We start from the raw sequence: 16,840 nt of genomic DNA, 5'->3' as shown, positions 1-16,840 counted from the left end.
ATACATCATATATTATCAGACGTATCATATAGCATCTGTAATATATGTATTATATATTATCATACATCATATGTATCATATGCCATGTATAATATATTAATTATCATATATATCATGAATATATGATATCATATATATAAATTGTGGAAACCCCTCCAGGTCCTCTATTTTTGCTCTGGTTAGAGACTCACAGCAATAGTTGTGTACTGTGTTGGGACGAACAGTCTCTAATCACTTTATTGAAAACCAATTTGGATATTTCAAGGAGTAGGTGACATTCTGATAATTCTTTACTGCTGCCTTAGATGCCATAGAGAACACAGATTGTTTATTTTAAGCAAATAAGGGATGAATAAATAAAACTGTGGGCACGAGAACAATCCTTCCATTGGATGTCATTTACTCTGTCATCGAACAGAATGTACTGAGTGTCTAATAAATACAAGCACTGGTCTAGGGCGTATATTTTTCTCCTATAAAATGATGGAGACAGGGCTTCCGTGGTGGCACAGAGGTTAAGAATCCGCCTGCCAATGCAGGGGACACGGGTTCAAACCCTGGTCCGAGAAGATTCCACATGCTGTGGAGCATCTAAGCCCATGCACCACAACTACTGAGCCTGCGCTCTAGAGCCCATGAACAACAACTACTGAAGCCCGTGTGCCACAACTACTGAACCTGCGCTCTAGAGCCTGCGAGCCACAACTACTGAGCCCACGAGCACAACTACTGAAGCCTGCGCGCCTAGAGCCCATGCTCCGCAACAAGAGAAGCTACCATAGTGAGAAGCCCGCACACCGCAACGAAGAGTAGCCCCTGCTCGCCACAACTAGAGAAAGCCCACATGCAGCAATGAAGACCCAATGCAGCCAAACATAAAAAATAAAATAACTAAAATTGTATTTTAAAAAATGATGGAGAAAAAACTACATGCCTGTTGCCTGGACAGCCTTTTTGATCACTTTTTGTTACAGTGTCTGTTGGTTTAGTGTACTGTTTGGTTAAATACCACTCCCACGATTTTCTGCTCTGTGTTGCAAATTGAGACCTCTGGTGGCCAGTTTTTATTCATTTCTCCAAATGCACTGCATCAAAGCTTTTAGTTGCATTTACTCAGTTGTCAGTTCAGGATGTTTGGTGATAACTCATGGCACGCTTTTTGCTTACAAGTTGTCACGTTTACCAATGAGATGACTTCATTATGCGGTGTGCTCCGCCCTGGTTCCTGTCGGCTCTGCTTACGGACGCCTACCAGAATGCCTGCGCCGAAGCCGCCGGGGCCCTGGGGTCACTCGGCAGGACTGCCCCGTGGTTCCTTCTGGTCAAGCCCAAGAGCCAGGTCCACTCCCTGCTTCCCTCACCGTATGGGGCCTTGTACTTGCTGGATGCTGTATCATTGCTGTGTCCTTCCTTGTTTTCTGATGATTTTTTTTTCACAGGCTCCACTGGAGAACTTTTAAAGCATGATAGCTCTAGCACCCATTTAGAAGGCTCTGCTGGTCCCCAAAGAACCAGACCAAAGAGGCAGCCCTGTCCCCCTATCATGAGGGACAGAAGTTCTTCTTCATTTACTCACTCATCCGCAGACTCTCTTACCCTAGGATGCCCTGGGGAATACAAGATGATGACAGATGTACAGTCTTTTTTTTTTCATAGAAGTATAATTGATTTACAATGTTATATTAGTGTTACTTGTACAGCATAGTGATTCAGTATTTTTGAAGATTATACTCCATTATAACTTATTACAAGATAATGGCTGTAATTCCCTGTGCTATAGAAAATATCCTTGTTGTTATCTATTTTATACATAGTAGTTTGTATCTGTTAATCCCATACCCCTAATTTGTCCCTCCCACTTCCTTCTCCCCTTTGGTAACTATAAGTCTGTTTTCTGTAAGTTTGTCTGTGAGTCTGTTTTTGTTTTGCATGTACATTCATTTGCATTATTTTTAGAGTCCACATACAAGTGATATTACACAATATCTGTCTTTCACTGTCTGACTTATTTCACTAAGCATAATTTTTCTGGGTCTGTTCATGTATCTGCAAATAGCAGAATTTAATTCTTTTTTATGGTTGAGTAGTAGTCCATTGCTGGCTCATATGGCAACTCTAGTTTTAGCTTTTTGAGGACCCTCCATACTGTTCTCCATAGTGGCTGCACCAATTTACATTCCCATCAACAGTGTAGGAGGGTTCCCTTTTCTCTACACCCTCGCTAACATTTGTTATTTGTAGACATTTTCATGATGGCCGTGCTGACTCGAATGACGTCATACCTCATTGTTGTTTGGATTTGCATTTCTCTAACAACTGACAATGCTGAAAATCTTCTCAGGTGCCTGTTAGACATCTGTATGTCTTTCTTTTTGGAAAAATGTCTCTTTAGGTCTTCTGTCCATTTTTTTATTGCATTGTTTGCTTTCTTGGTATTGAGCTGTATGAGCTGTTTATATATTTTAGATATTAACCCCATGTTAGTCTCATCATTTGCAAATAATCTCTCCCATTCCTTACAGTCTTATATTTAGATGAAACGTGTGAATTTTTACTCATTATAGAATGGGCGTTGTCATGGTGACATGTACTTCAATGAGTTCTTATTAATACAGAAATTATCTAATGATATGGCAAATACTTAAAAGTACTGCTGTTAATTATTCGTGAACATTAATGGATCCCATCCGAAAAGCACAGCAACTCCTTCAACTGCTGAATTGTTTAAATTTTTTAAAATTGTATATTGTAAATTTGTAGATTTCGGTGTTTTTGAGGAAGTAGATTAATTTCCTACTTAAAAACCATATCAAGGGCTTCCCTGGTGGCGCAGTGGTTGAGAGTCCGCCTGCCGATGCAGGGGACACGTGTTCGTGCCCGGTCCTGGAAGATCCCACATGCTGCGGAGCGGCTGGGCCCGTGAGCCATGGCCGCTGAGCCTGCAGGTCCGGAGCCTGTACTCTGCAATGGGAGAGGCCACAACAGTGAGAGACCCACATACCGTGAAAAAAAATAAACATATCAAGAAATACAAGTCCATTAAAGGGTTAACATAGATGAAACGTACCCTATATTTTATTTTATAATTCTAGTAACTAATAACTAACTCAAAAGTTTAAATAAATGTATATATTTTCATTATTTTTTATAAAGCACTCACTACTGCCAATTAATATTTTGATAAATCCTTTGCTCTGATTCTTTGTAATATACCCCGTGTTTTCCTTGTTCACATGAGAAACAGATTTGAAAAATATATATGTTTATTTTCATGAACCCAACAGCAAAATGCTTAGGTTGGGGTGATCTTTGTTTGTGAGTCTGTTTGTTTTCTCTGAATGCTAGTGACAGGAGGTGGTGGATTCCAAAGAAGTGGGAGTCACTCATGAGGTGACCAAAGAAGAAAGTGCCGACCAGGATCAGTGCTTTCTCCCCATCAAACCAACCACCATGGGTGGTCAGGACAGGGAAATGGCAATAGATATTTTACATCTTGAAAAATATCGAGATAAAACTAAGCTATTTATTGGGAATTCCTTGCATTCCAGTGATTAGGACTCCACGCTTTCACTGTTGAGGGCTCGGATTCATTCCTTGGTTGGGGAACTAAGATCCTGCAAGTCAAAAAAAACAACAACAAAAAACCCAAAAAACAAAAACCAGACTAAGCTATTTATGTACTTAAACTGAGTCATCCTGCATAAACAAATTAAGATAGCAAAACACATATACCCAAATTATTTATTGTACAAATCATAATTTATCTTTAAATGGCCATGAATTTGGAAAAAGAAATCTCCCTCCCCCACTTTCTTTTCTTTCAGCTAAGGTAGAAATGCGTGTTGGAAATTTCTTCTCCACTGGCGACATCGACCCTGTTCCCCAGATGATTGAGAGAGATGTCAGAATTTTATGCATTAAGCAGATACGCAAGACTTTATAAATAAATGCTTATGATTAAAGCAATCTCGATACAAATTACTTTCCTCACAACTTAAGCTGGTCACAGTGCCTTTAAATTCAATGGCAAACCCACAGAAGCATCGCTGCGAAATGCCAGAAAGACACTATTTCCACTACTCTCAATTCTTTCTGGGGCTTGAGAGCCCTCGAAACTTCCAATGAGAGGGCTGTTGGAATCCTCTCCTTCATAGATATGTAGGAAATCATAGCTGGGCTCCATGTTGAAACTAAAAGGAAAGAATATTAATTAGATTATGCACCTAATATATGTGTCTCTTATCTTCCAGACTAGAAAGTCTCTGAGAGCACACAGTGATTTTATTTGCCTTTGTAAAGTAATTTTGAAAAATTAGGACAATCCAAAAGTTAAATATAATAATAATCAAAATGGCAATAAATAACAATTATAATGAATACTATTAGTATTTTATAGCATCACCAACATCTTCAATACAGTATGATTTTGAAGATAATCTGAAAGAAAATGAACCCTTATAACAGAGATATAGTATGTCTTCCCTATAACCATGGTATTTCTAATGAAATGCCGTTTGAAAGAATAGGGTTCAGAAGGGATGCATTCCCACTGGTATTTGATTTTTATGTGAATATTTTTAGTTTTAATAACATATATCCTTGATGTTACTGACAATTCTTAAAGTTAAAAAATACTTTTGTTTGATTTTACTTTGAAAATTGTAATTGCTTCTGTTTGCTTAGATAATTTGGCCAATAATAGCAGTCCCGACAATGGTACAAAGTATGGAAGTCAACTGCTTCACATCATTTCACCTTGATTGGATATTCCAATTTTCTCTTCCCCTCTCCCTCCCGCTCCCTCCCACTCTATTTCTCTCTGTCTCTCCTTACATTAATACCCTAATAATTTCCAAAGTCTAACAATTAACGCCCAAAGCTCTCAAGTGGGATGCAGCTTTAAATGTCTCTGCCATTTATAAGAAGGATGATGATAGTCTGGGAACTTTAAAAATATACCTCCTCTCAAGTGACAGATTGAACTTGGTTTACATGTCCAAGATCTCAGCGGGATCAGAATAAACAAACACACTAGACAGAGGTATTGATGTAATCCATTCTGACTTGCCCTCCTCTGTCCCTTCATCTCTAAATCAGGGCCTTTGGGGTCTTCAACATGGACCGACCCATGCAGCTTCCACTCTCTTTCCTTTCCCTTGACAGCATATTTGTATACAGGGATGGAGAGAGTCAGGAGGTTCTATAATCATGAACATGTGCTGTTGTTTAAGTGGCTTTAGTTTATCTGGATATTCAAGGGATACAACATGAACCCAAGGTCTTTCCAGAAGCTGCCCACTGCATTCTGAAGGATGTAGCACGGGGGACCACCAAGGACCTGACGTTAGTATGATATCTGGACCTGCATTGCGCTGTCCCATTTCCTGTCAAGGTGCCCTCGCTCCCATGTGAGGTCCTGAACACATTTATTCAAGGAATTTGTCAGAGCTTTCAGAGTCTGTTTATCTGACAAGTTCCCTGAAGTTGGAAATGAAGAAAAAGTGAAAGACTGGAGTGACTAAAGAGTGAGAAAAGAGGCCAAGAGGAACTGCATCAACCAAACAGAATTTGGTTGGAATAACAATTTTATTTGGAATAGTTTGCAAGGACGTTATTAGACTCTGGTCATGCTGTACCCCCGATAACTGGCATAACTAATTATTATGATAGATTATTTTTGAACATGGAAGTACTATCAGGCACAAACAAACATATTCTAACTACCCTCTCCTTTTGGATGTGCCGTCACACACACATAGAAGTCTGAAGTGATATTTACAATTAATGATGGTTCCTTTGGTTAAATCCTGTCTTATTTCTACCTATCCCAGATGCACAGATCTACAAGCCCCAATAATAGGCCAAAGTCTGGCCATGCTTTTAAACCAAATTTAATTTTCGTTCCAATGTGTAAGTCGCATCAGCCCCACAGTCTATAGAAGCCTGTGATAAAACACTCCTCCCCGAAAACCCCCCGAGTACCAGGGTGAGCCTTGAAGCTCATATGTGCTTGACAGGTCATGTCATTCTTTGCCTTCCTTGTTAGTAATGCCGGGCTCCCTCCCCTCTCCACACCTGACTGCAGTCACACTCTTTAAGCAGTGCATCCTGGGAAGCCTGTATCAACACCAGCTTCTTTGACTGGGTCCTTGAGCATCTTTGTTCCCATCTGGTACTTCTGGCTTCCTCCTCCTTTCTACTAAGTAGATCTAGGAGCTGAGGTCCCAGGAAAACTCCCACCTAAGCACACACAAGTTGTCCATTCCTTAGAACATGTCACAGGTACGTGATTTTCTGTGACACCGGGTCAGCTAATGATTCCAAACTCTTAGCGTCGGAAGAAAACTTGAAGATTTTCTAGGTCAACCTTCTTCCAGGGAAGTGCACAAAATTAAGTGAGAAAACTTCTTGTGTGAAACTGCCTTATATAATAACAAGGAATTACATTTTGGGAACCTTGATAATGAGTCACCGTGACCCAAGGGAAGGTAGGAAACTCCTACGAAAAGGCTCTGTGTTCTCTAAAAGGCTTTTAATTGTTAATTTACTTTTAATTTCCTGGTAGCAGAGGTGTCTCCTGGTTTTAAGGAAGGCGCTGCTAGAATTTAGCATTAACAAAACCCATAAAGATATTCAAAAACATAGCCAGCAAATGTTCACAGCTTTTGTATAATAGCTGAGTGGCATAATAAAGTATTCATCATTTGGTAAATTTATAGCAGCTTGAGTAAATTCAGGAAATGATGGCTTATTAAACCACTTAAAATTCAGAATCACAGAGGTTTAAAATTATACTGACTCGTATCTCATCAGGAGGAGAAAGTGAAGGAAGATAAGCAAAACCAGGCCTGAAATATTGATGCAAACATCTCAAGAAAAGAAACTTGTTCAATTGACAGAAAAATAAATCTAATCAGACCACTTTGCCTTGGAGAGCTAAGAGACCAATAGGACAGTATATAGAACCACTTCTCTTTTAAAATACCACTTCATTTAGTTCAAAAATCAAAATGTGAATTTGGAAAAGATCATGGGATTTAGAAAAATTCAGTTATTTATACCATATATTAATAATGTGAGAGTTCTATGGAATTTATATTTATAATATAATCATATTAACTTATGATTTGAACTTTTACCATTTAGTGTAGCAGAAAGAAGTTAGCATTTTTTTTAAACGACTAATTTTTATTAAATCAGGCTTAACAGTAAAGAAATTTGGGGAACTTTTGTTTTCAGAGTTCTGCCAAGTCTTGACTGTCTTAATGATAATAACAATACTACCTTTGGGAATGTCTGACAGGATGTACTATGGAAATGAATCAGCACACACACATTAACAGAAATATTAGACATCAATGAGAAATTATACTAAGTATATCTATATCACTTTATTTTCACTTTTCTTTGAAAATTCTGTAAATTGAGCCCTCTCGTGTGGAACACACTGTGTGCAAGATAGTATTTAAAAGCAATTCTTGCCACATCATGTGTATCCTAATGCAAGTAGAATGCTGAAAAGCAAAATACTCTATTTCCATTTTGTAATGCAGCCTGATGTAGAACCTGTTAGACGCAAGACCACAAGCTTTGCTAGATGTAAAACTGAAGACCCCTAAAGGGATAAATGAAGTAATCTTTAGGTATGACATTTAAAGTCTTATTAGGTGAGCCATGGCTGCTGGGCCTGTGCGTCCAGAGACTGTGCTCCGCGGAGGGAGAGGCCACGACAGTGAGAGGCCCAGGTACCGCAAAAAAAAAGCCCAAGACCAGATGGCTTCACAGGCGAATTCTATCAAATAGAGAAGAACTAACACCTATTCTTCTCAAACTCTTCCTCATTATACGAGGCCACCATCACCCTGATACCAAAACCAGACAAAGATGTCACAAAGAAAGAAAACTACAGGCCAATATCACTGATAAACATAGATGCAAAAATCCTCAACAAAATACTAGCAAACAGAATCCAACAGCACATTAAAAGGATCATACACCATGATCAAGTGGGGTTTATCCCAGGAATGCAAGGATTCTTCAATATACACAAATCAATCAGTGTGATACACCATATTAACAAATTGAAGCAGAAAAACCACATGATCATCTCAACAGATGCAGAGAAAGCTTTCAACAAAATTCAACACCCATTTATGATAAAAACCCTCCAGAAAGTAGGCATAGAGGGAACTTATATCAACATAATAAAGTCCATATATGACAAACCCACAGCCAACATCCTCTTCAATGGTGAAAAACTGAAACCATTCCCACTAGAATCAGGAACAAGACAAGATTGCCCACTCTCATCACTATTATTTGACATAGTTATGGAAATTTTAGCCACAGTAATCAGAGAAGAAAAAGAAATAAAAGGAATCCAAATCAGAAAAGAAGAAGTAAAGCCGTCACTGTTTGCAGATGACATGATACTATACACAGGGAATCCTAAAGATGCTACCAGAAAACTACTAGAGCTAATCAATGAACTTGGTAAAGTAGCAGGATACAAAATTAAAGCACAGAAATCTCTTGCATTCTTATACACTAATGATAAAAAATCTGAAAGTGAAATTAAGAAAACACTCCCATTTACCATTGCAACAAAAAGAATAAAATATCTCAGAGTAAACCTACTCAAGGAGACAAAAGACCTGTATGCAGAAAATTATAAGACATTGATGAAAGAAATTAAAGATGATACAAACAGAAGGAGAGATATACCATGTTCTCAGATTGGAAGAATCAACATTGTGAAAATGACTCCACTACCCAAAGCAATCTACAGATTCAGTGCAATCCCTATCAAACTACCACTGGCATTTTTCACAGAACTAGAACAAAAAATTTCACAATTTGTATGGAAACACAGAAGACCCCGAATAGCCAAAGCAATCTTGAGAAAGAAAAACGGAGCTGGAGGAATCCCTGACATCAGACTATATTACAAAGCTACAGTCATCAAGACAGTATGGTACTGGCACAGAAACAGAAATATGGTTCAATGGAACAGGGTAGAAAGCACAGAGATAAACCCAGTTACATATGGTCACCTTATCTCTGATAAAGGAGGCAAGGATATACATTGGAGAAAAGACAGCCTCTTCAATAAGTGGTGCTGGGAAAACTGGACAGCTACATGTAAAAGAATGGAATTAGAGCACTCCCTAAGACCATACACAAAAATAAACACAAAATGGATTAAAGACCTAAATGTAATGCCAGACACTATCAAACTCTTAGAGGAAAACATAAGCAGAACTCTCTATGACATAAATCACAGCAAGATCCTTTTTGACTCACCTCCTACAGAAATGGAAATAAAACCAAAAATAAACAAATGGGACCTAATGAAACTTCAAAGCTGTTGCACAGCAAAGGAAACCATAAACAAGATGAAAAGACAACCCTCAGAATGGGAGAAAATATTTGCAAATGAAGCAACTGACAAAGGATTAATCTCCAGAGTATACAAGGAGCTCATGCAGCTCAATATCAAAAAAGGAAACAACCCAATCCAAAAATGGGCAGAAGACCTAAATAGACATTTCCCCAAAGAAGATATACAGATCGCCACCAAACACATGAAAGAGGGCTCAACGTTCACTGCAGCTCTTTTTACAATAGTCAGGAAATGGAAAAAACCTAAGTGTCCATCAACAGATGAATGGATGAAGAAGATGTGGCACATATATACAATGGAATATTACTCAGCCATAAAAAGAAATGAAATTGAGTTATTTGTAGTGAGGTGGATGGACCCAGAGTTTGTCATACAGAGTGAAGTATGTCAGAAAGAGAAAAACAAATACCTTATACTAACACATATATATCTAATCTAAAAAACAAACGAAAAGTCACAAAGAACCTACGGGCAGGACGGGAATAAAGACGCAGACCTACTAGAGAATGGACTTGAGGACACGGGGAGGGTGAAGGGTAAGCTGGGACAAAGGGAGAGAGTGGTATGGACTATATACACTACCAAATGTAAAACCGATAGCTAGTGGGAAGCAGCTACGTAGCACGTGGAGATCAGCTCGGTGCTTTGTAACCGCCTAGAGGGGTGGGATAGGAAGGGTGGGAGGGAGGGAGACGCAAGAGGGAGGGGATATGGGGATATATGTATATGCATAGCTGATTCACTTTGTTATAAAGCAGAAACTAACACACAATTGTAAAGCAATTATACTCCAATAAAGATGTTAAAAAAAGAGAGAAATAGGAGTCAGCATTTGTCTCTCAAGTTATAATGTTTGAGGACAATGGTTACATACAATTTCACATCTTTACTAAAGGAAGGATTGCGTACAAACTCTCTGTGCTCATGATGAAGCAATGACAAAAACACAAAACAACACAGAAGATTCGGGGGCTGGCTACCGTGGGGCCCCTGCAAAGCCAACCTGCATACTCGGACCCAGTACCTCTATCCTCCTCTGGTCGGTTGCTGTTTCCACCTTGTCGTCCTGGGATAACGTTGGGGGAATGCATGCCTGACATCCCTCATCCTGGGACCCATCTGAGATGAGCTGGTGAGCAAATTAAATGTGGAGGGAGCCTGCAGGAGGCGTCGGAAGGACATGGAACGGGAGGAAGACCAAAGACGGAAGGGGAGGGGCGCCCACGTTCTCTCTCTTCCGACAGCTCTCCATCCTTTCTCTGAGCTTAAACGTGTCTGTGTTACGACCTAATGACAAAAGAAAACACCACGAAGGGAAGCACCCGCTGACTTAGTTCACAGGTGTACTTACGGACACAGACTGGGGTGTGTCCGGACCACTTGGGGTCTTGCAAGCATATCCGGACGGAAGTCCCCACGAGCCGGAAACCGGGGTTTGCACTGATAAACCACGGTGTCCCTGTAACTGAAGCCGTCGCCGCTGATGTGGCCGTTCACGATGGGATCCGGGCAGCCTCAGAGGCCCGCTGAAAAACAAGCAAAACCAACAAAAACGCTGGAGAGCTTGTCTTCTATAAAAGTACCACATTCGTGGGTAAACAAGAGAGTCCCACGGTACAGCATGGGGAACTCTATTCAACGTCCTGGGATAAACCAGACTGGAAAAGAATATACAAAAGAATACATATGTATATGTATAACCGGGTCATAATGCTGTGCAGAAAAAATTAACACACCATTGTAAATCAAGTATAGTCCAGTAAAAAAAATCTAAAATAATAAAAGTACTCCATTCAAACTTAGTTTATTGTCAAGTGATTGAGAGCACTGAATGCAAACATTATTGGAATTTTTTCCACTTATATATTTTCTATTTGATAAGAGTTTTCTTCAACTCATTAATTTTTCTTAACAATTGTGGGTAACATAAGTAACAGTTCAAATATAAAATTGTTAAAAGGTATTTCCCCAGGTATGGTTTCTCCATTTCTTTCTTTTACTTATTTTTCTTATTGATATTTTATGTTATTTATCTATTTATTCTATTTCCAAATAAAAAGCCAAAAGAAAGGAAGAGACACTTGGAATTAATATAAGTTCTGTAACCGTATAGAAAATGGGTAGCAAAGAAAAGGATGGAAGGATCTCCAGTGAGAGCCCAGATTCCTGAACTATCTGTGCAATTCCAAAGGAAGGACTGCTATCAGAAAATCAGTTCAATTTCAGAAAACGTCCATTTGAATTATGTCTGAACTGATGTCTAGGGGAAACTGTTGCATACTCAGTTAAACACAGAAGTCCAGAGCTCAGGGGAGGAACATCCTGCAGATGGAGCAGATTTAGGAAAAACTAGATTACAGATGGAGGCTGAAACCCAACAGGTGGCTGAGCTTGCCCGTGAAGAGTACGTACAGCAAGGAAAGAAAGGGCCCAAAAACAAAACTGGGGTGAACATCAACACTTAAGGGGAGGAAAATAGTACTGATGTGAGGACTCTCAGGGTGTCAGATAAACTTCAGAACCAGAGGGCTTCCAAGTGGGGAAGGAAGTTAGAGGAATTTTCAGTCCTTCGTGAGTTGAAGGCTGAGGAGTGACAAAGGTTCTTTGCCTGACCAAACTTTAATGCGGGTCCTGACACTTCTCTCAGGCCCACCTGTGCACCTCCTGGTAAAAGCCAACTTTAGCAAGCACCCTGCTAAGTCACCCTACAAGGACCTTCCAGCCTCAACATCTGATCCAGTTTCTCATCCCCACCCGCCACTGGTAGGTGGGTTGAGCCAGAGCCCCTCCAAGCCCTGAGGTTCCCTCTCAGGAATGTCCCACCTGTGCCCCCTCCTTGCCCCTTGGCTGTGACCCCCACTGGCCCACATGGCATCCGGAGTTGAGTCGTATCCTTTGTAAAATCCCATCACCCTGGTCCCTGCACGAATCGCTAGGGACCTAAATGAAGTCTGCCTCATTATCTTTAAGGAGCGTCATGAATATTCTTTCTCTGTAACAGTAGGAAGGTGCTGTGTGGCCCGGGGAAAACTAGGAAAGGCGGGATTCCCTTCTTCTCTTTCATTCTCCTTCCACTTTCTCTCCTTCCCCTCCATCCGTCCTCCTCTCTGCCCCTCCCGCCCACCTGTCCCCTCCTCACGTACATGGAAGGAGTATCTTGTTAACAAACTATGGAGCATTAGGAGTAACTGACACGAAAAGGATGTGAGTCACACAGGGGTTTCGGATAGACAAGGAGAGTTCCTGCATTGTCCGCCAAAACTCGCTGCTTAGTCTGGAGCGGCTGCAGAGCGTTTTGGGGTGGATTTCCCCTGGCCGCTACTGCCCCGAATAGAGCACCCAGCTGCCAGTGCTTTACTCAGAGCACAGGAACCCCAAAGCTGAGAGCATGGCCAAATGACACTCAGGGTTAATGCCACCATTCTGGAAGAAATCACAACAATACCCTCTATTTCTGTTTAAGGCAATGCAGCTGCATTGTGTTATCCTAGGTTTGAACTAGATCTGTTATCAGCAGGATGACTTTGCAGAGGACAGAGGGAGAAAACCGCATCGGTGATAGGTATCCCTCTTTGAGCAGAATCTCTGCCCCAACGTTTGTAAGAGGTCGGGTCAAGCTGTGCTCGATTCGCTTGATCTTTTGTCCCCTCTGCAGCTTTTACACTCAGCCAGATCCAGATCAGTAAAGCTGATTCTGACCAGAAGCCAGATCGCCTCCCCCCACACCAGGCATGAAACAAGCAGGGAACTGGGAGGAGGCTGAATGTTCTCCGCGGGTTGAAGGGAGAGCTTCTGAGGCTGTTATCCTGAAACACGGATGCGGGCTCCTTCCCAGAGGCTGGGCTTTGCACGGCGATCTCCGTCAGGTAGAGACATGGAGCCCCACTCACATCCCCGAGACAAGAAAGGAGCCAGAGCCACCACACATGGGCTTACTACTGCAGGGATCCAGCCACTTCCGAGGTGAGAAGGAAAAGATGTAATTTCTAGAAGCACACACCAAAATAACACACTCCAATCCTCAAAGAGAGTGTGGGCCACCTGCTTCCTGGCTGTTACTCTAGAGAATGTCAAGCATTTGGGGGGTATCCTGCACCTGATCAGCACTCCAAGAGGAGGGACCCGGGCTCAGGGTAACCGAGATGCTGAAAAGGGTACATTGCGACAGAAAGTCGCCATCCCTCTCCGTGATCTGCACAGCCTCACTGTTGACTTAGACAAACACAACTGGCTAGGCTCACTTTTAAACCTCAATCGTAGTTTTTTCATCTAAGTTTTCAGTAAGAGCACATGATTCAAGGCTGCATCCTCTGTTGAAAGCCTGGCAAATAAGCACTCCTAACGGCAAGGAGATAGCTGTACACTCTAGAAACCAGATGGCAAGGTTGACAGGCTTGTGTGGAAACAAAGGCTTCCAACAGCACCTCTTCTCTGACACGTGGTCACTTCAGTTCTGGGAGGAACTGGCCTTAAAGACCTAAAGAAAATCGGGGATGTCCTTCAAAAACACTCCCTTTCAGCTCAGTGCCTGAAGGAGAGAAGAATTGACAGCATCACCTCAAACTTCACTTCCTATTTTAAGTAAATGTGGACGATGTGACTTCTGGATGAAGCTGGTAGAGAACAATCTGTTTGTCACTTGTGTAACTTTCCAGGCCTCAGGTGAGTTCCTCTGTAAAATACTCAAAGCCTTAGACCAATTACGGGGCTATTCAGAAATATAGAATATTTCACATAGAGTATTTAACCAAAATTTCAAGAGTAATATGTCAAAACGTTGTAGAAGGGAGAAACTGTATGAGGCGGAATTTGAATTCAGTATACTCTGAGCTCTGTTTCAAATTTAAGATTCTGTTATCCTATGATAATACTGGGATATGTCCTTTATGAGTTTTTTAATGCAGCCCCAGTTTTGTTATAGACACACTATGTAGAAAGCATTTCTGTATCTTTGTAACTATGTTCAGACATCTGCTGACCGTCTAACATGTATTAGTCACTCATTAAACATTTGACGAAGTGAATAGAGATAAAGTAACTTCACATTTTCAAAGCATTTCCAAAGCCACTGTCTCCTAGGTGGCTTTCCTTTATTGGAAAAAATTGAATACTGATTAGCTGTGGGCCAGCCACGTCCTTGGGGCTGGGGATTCAATGAAGAATAAGATACAATTGAAAAGAGATGGGAGGTCTGACATGGAAAGTACCCCAGGGCGTTTGCTCCTCAAGGAGATGCAAGAGGGAAGAGATATGGGAATATACGTATATGTATAACTGATTCACTTTGTTATAGAGCAGAAACTAACACACCATTGTAAAGCAATTATGCCCCAATAAAGATGTTAAAAAAAAAAAAAGGTGAGGAGCAGGGGAACTTCCCTGGTGGTCCAGGGGTTAAGAATCTGCTTTGCAATTCAGGAGACACCAGTTCAATCCCGGGTCAGGACTAAGCCCTCGAGCCACAACTATAGAGAAGCCCACGCACTGCAATGAAGGGCCCTAAGACCCAACGCAGCCAAAATAAATAAAGATTTTTAAAAAATAAAACATACACTAGGAAACAAAAAGAGGTGAGGAGTGGGGAGGGACTACGTGTAGCCCAGCTGGGCTAAGCACAGTGATGAATATGCATTGTTTTGTAATGAGCACAGGATGGTCCCACAGAGGAACACTCACTGTTGTACTCCAAGTGGTGGTGTGCTTTTCAGAGAGCACTGAATACACTCCAAAGTTTGGGTTTTACTTTTCTCCTAAAATAGCTTTGGAAATACCTTTTGCTGGAAGCATCTCACATTCTCTATCTGGGAGCCTGAAAGCTGAGCCCTATGGCAGCTGCCACATTTTTACGGGCATTTTGGACAGTTCTTTGCATAATATTCAAATAGTGACAGGAGATTTGCACCTGGGCTCTACTGTCTCCCGTGGCTCCTGGGGACAGGATTTTTGCAATAACTCAATCTCAGACCAGAAGACAAGGAGGAACATCCATTTATGGCCTGCAACGATGGAAAAGCAGAGGAGAGAAATACAGAAACAGAGACACACAGAGCCTACCTATGAGAGGCGGTGGTTCCTGCGAAACAGCTATCAGGGTGGAAAAGGAAGGCTGTGCTTTGTTTTTCAGGCTGGCATCCCCCAGGCGAAGAGAATTGTGTTTGGGATTAGGGTTGTCCTCAGACCTCTTATGCCCTGCAGCAGAATTAATAATTTAGCAGGCAAGTCTCCTGCAGTTTTTGGTTCCAGTGCTGTTTTTTTGGTGGGCTTTCCATGGGTTTAGGGGCCTTCCGCCCTGGTGAAGGGGAAGATCTCTGAGGGGGGGTGGGAGTGTATTTCAGGGTGGAACTGAAACTCACCCAACCACCTCCTTCAGCACTCTGGGTTCCCTACAGCCCCTGCCTGCAAGCCACGCTTGTCCAAATGAACTTCCGACAGCCTCACGTCAGTCTGGTCGCCATGAAGCCCTGGATAGTGTGTAGCACTGCATACTCCATGTCACTTGCATGCAGCACAAATGAAGACAGCTTTGAGGTTCATAAAGTCTGTTCAGCTGATGCACTTCAAAGGACTCTCTTTTAAAATAAAAGCTTGCTTGGAGTTAAATACATTTTGCATAGTAGAGAAAAATGAAGAATAATTGTTCTCTCCCTAAATTTTGTTGCTGTTGACTTTAAAACCCACTTTTTTCTCAAAGTTTTCCCATTTGAATATGACAATATTTTGGTCTTCAAAGTTTTCCCTTTTTTGCTACCTGAGAAGTATGTAAACTGTCGCCATAAAGTTTTTAAGTACCTTTAAAATATTAAATGTAGTTAAAACATAAGGATCTTAAGACTGTGGGGCTTATAGAATAAAAAATAAAAGGTAAACTCAATATTTGTTTCACAGTTAACATACAATTTGTTAGCCACAAGGAGAGTTTATTTCTTCCTTTGCAGCAGAAATTCATTTTTTGTCAGTTGTAGGTTATACCATTATGAGTACTGAACACAAATATGTAAGATAACTGTTCTCTAAATTTAGTGTGAGCATCTAAGTGCTATTTATAGGTTCCTTCTGCCATGCCAGACCTGTAAAAGATTCCTTTTACCTCGAATCTTTACTCTCACTTTAGTGACTGACTTGATAAACAATCCAAAGTTTCCATTTGGTGTTGATCAAATATTCAATACCACTATGACTATGCAGAAGCTTTACCTGTCATTTAGCCCAATACTAAAATGCACTGCATATAAATATTAATTATAAATGTATGAATCGATTTGACATCCACTCTCATTACAGCATGTGTGGAAAGGTGAAGGAAGGGGGCACCTCACTGTGATCTCCAGCAGCTGAGTTTACTTAGGGTATCAACGAACAATACTGACGGTACAATGCCCTTATGTCTGAATCCCTGAAAGAAATTTAGAAAAGACACTTAAAAAACATTTTAAATTT

This window comes from Grampus griseus (genome assembly GCF_964374135.1).
Source record: "Grampus griseus genome assembly, chromosome: Y".
NCBI classification, from domain to species: domain Eukaryota; kingdom Metazoa; phylum Chordata; class Mammalia; order Artiodactyla; family Delphinidae; genus Grampus; species Grampus griseus.
This window is presented reverse-complemented; position numbering follows the sequence as displayed.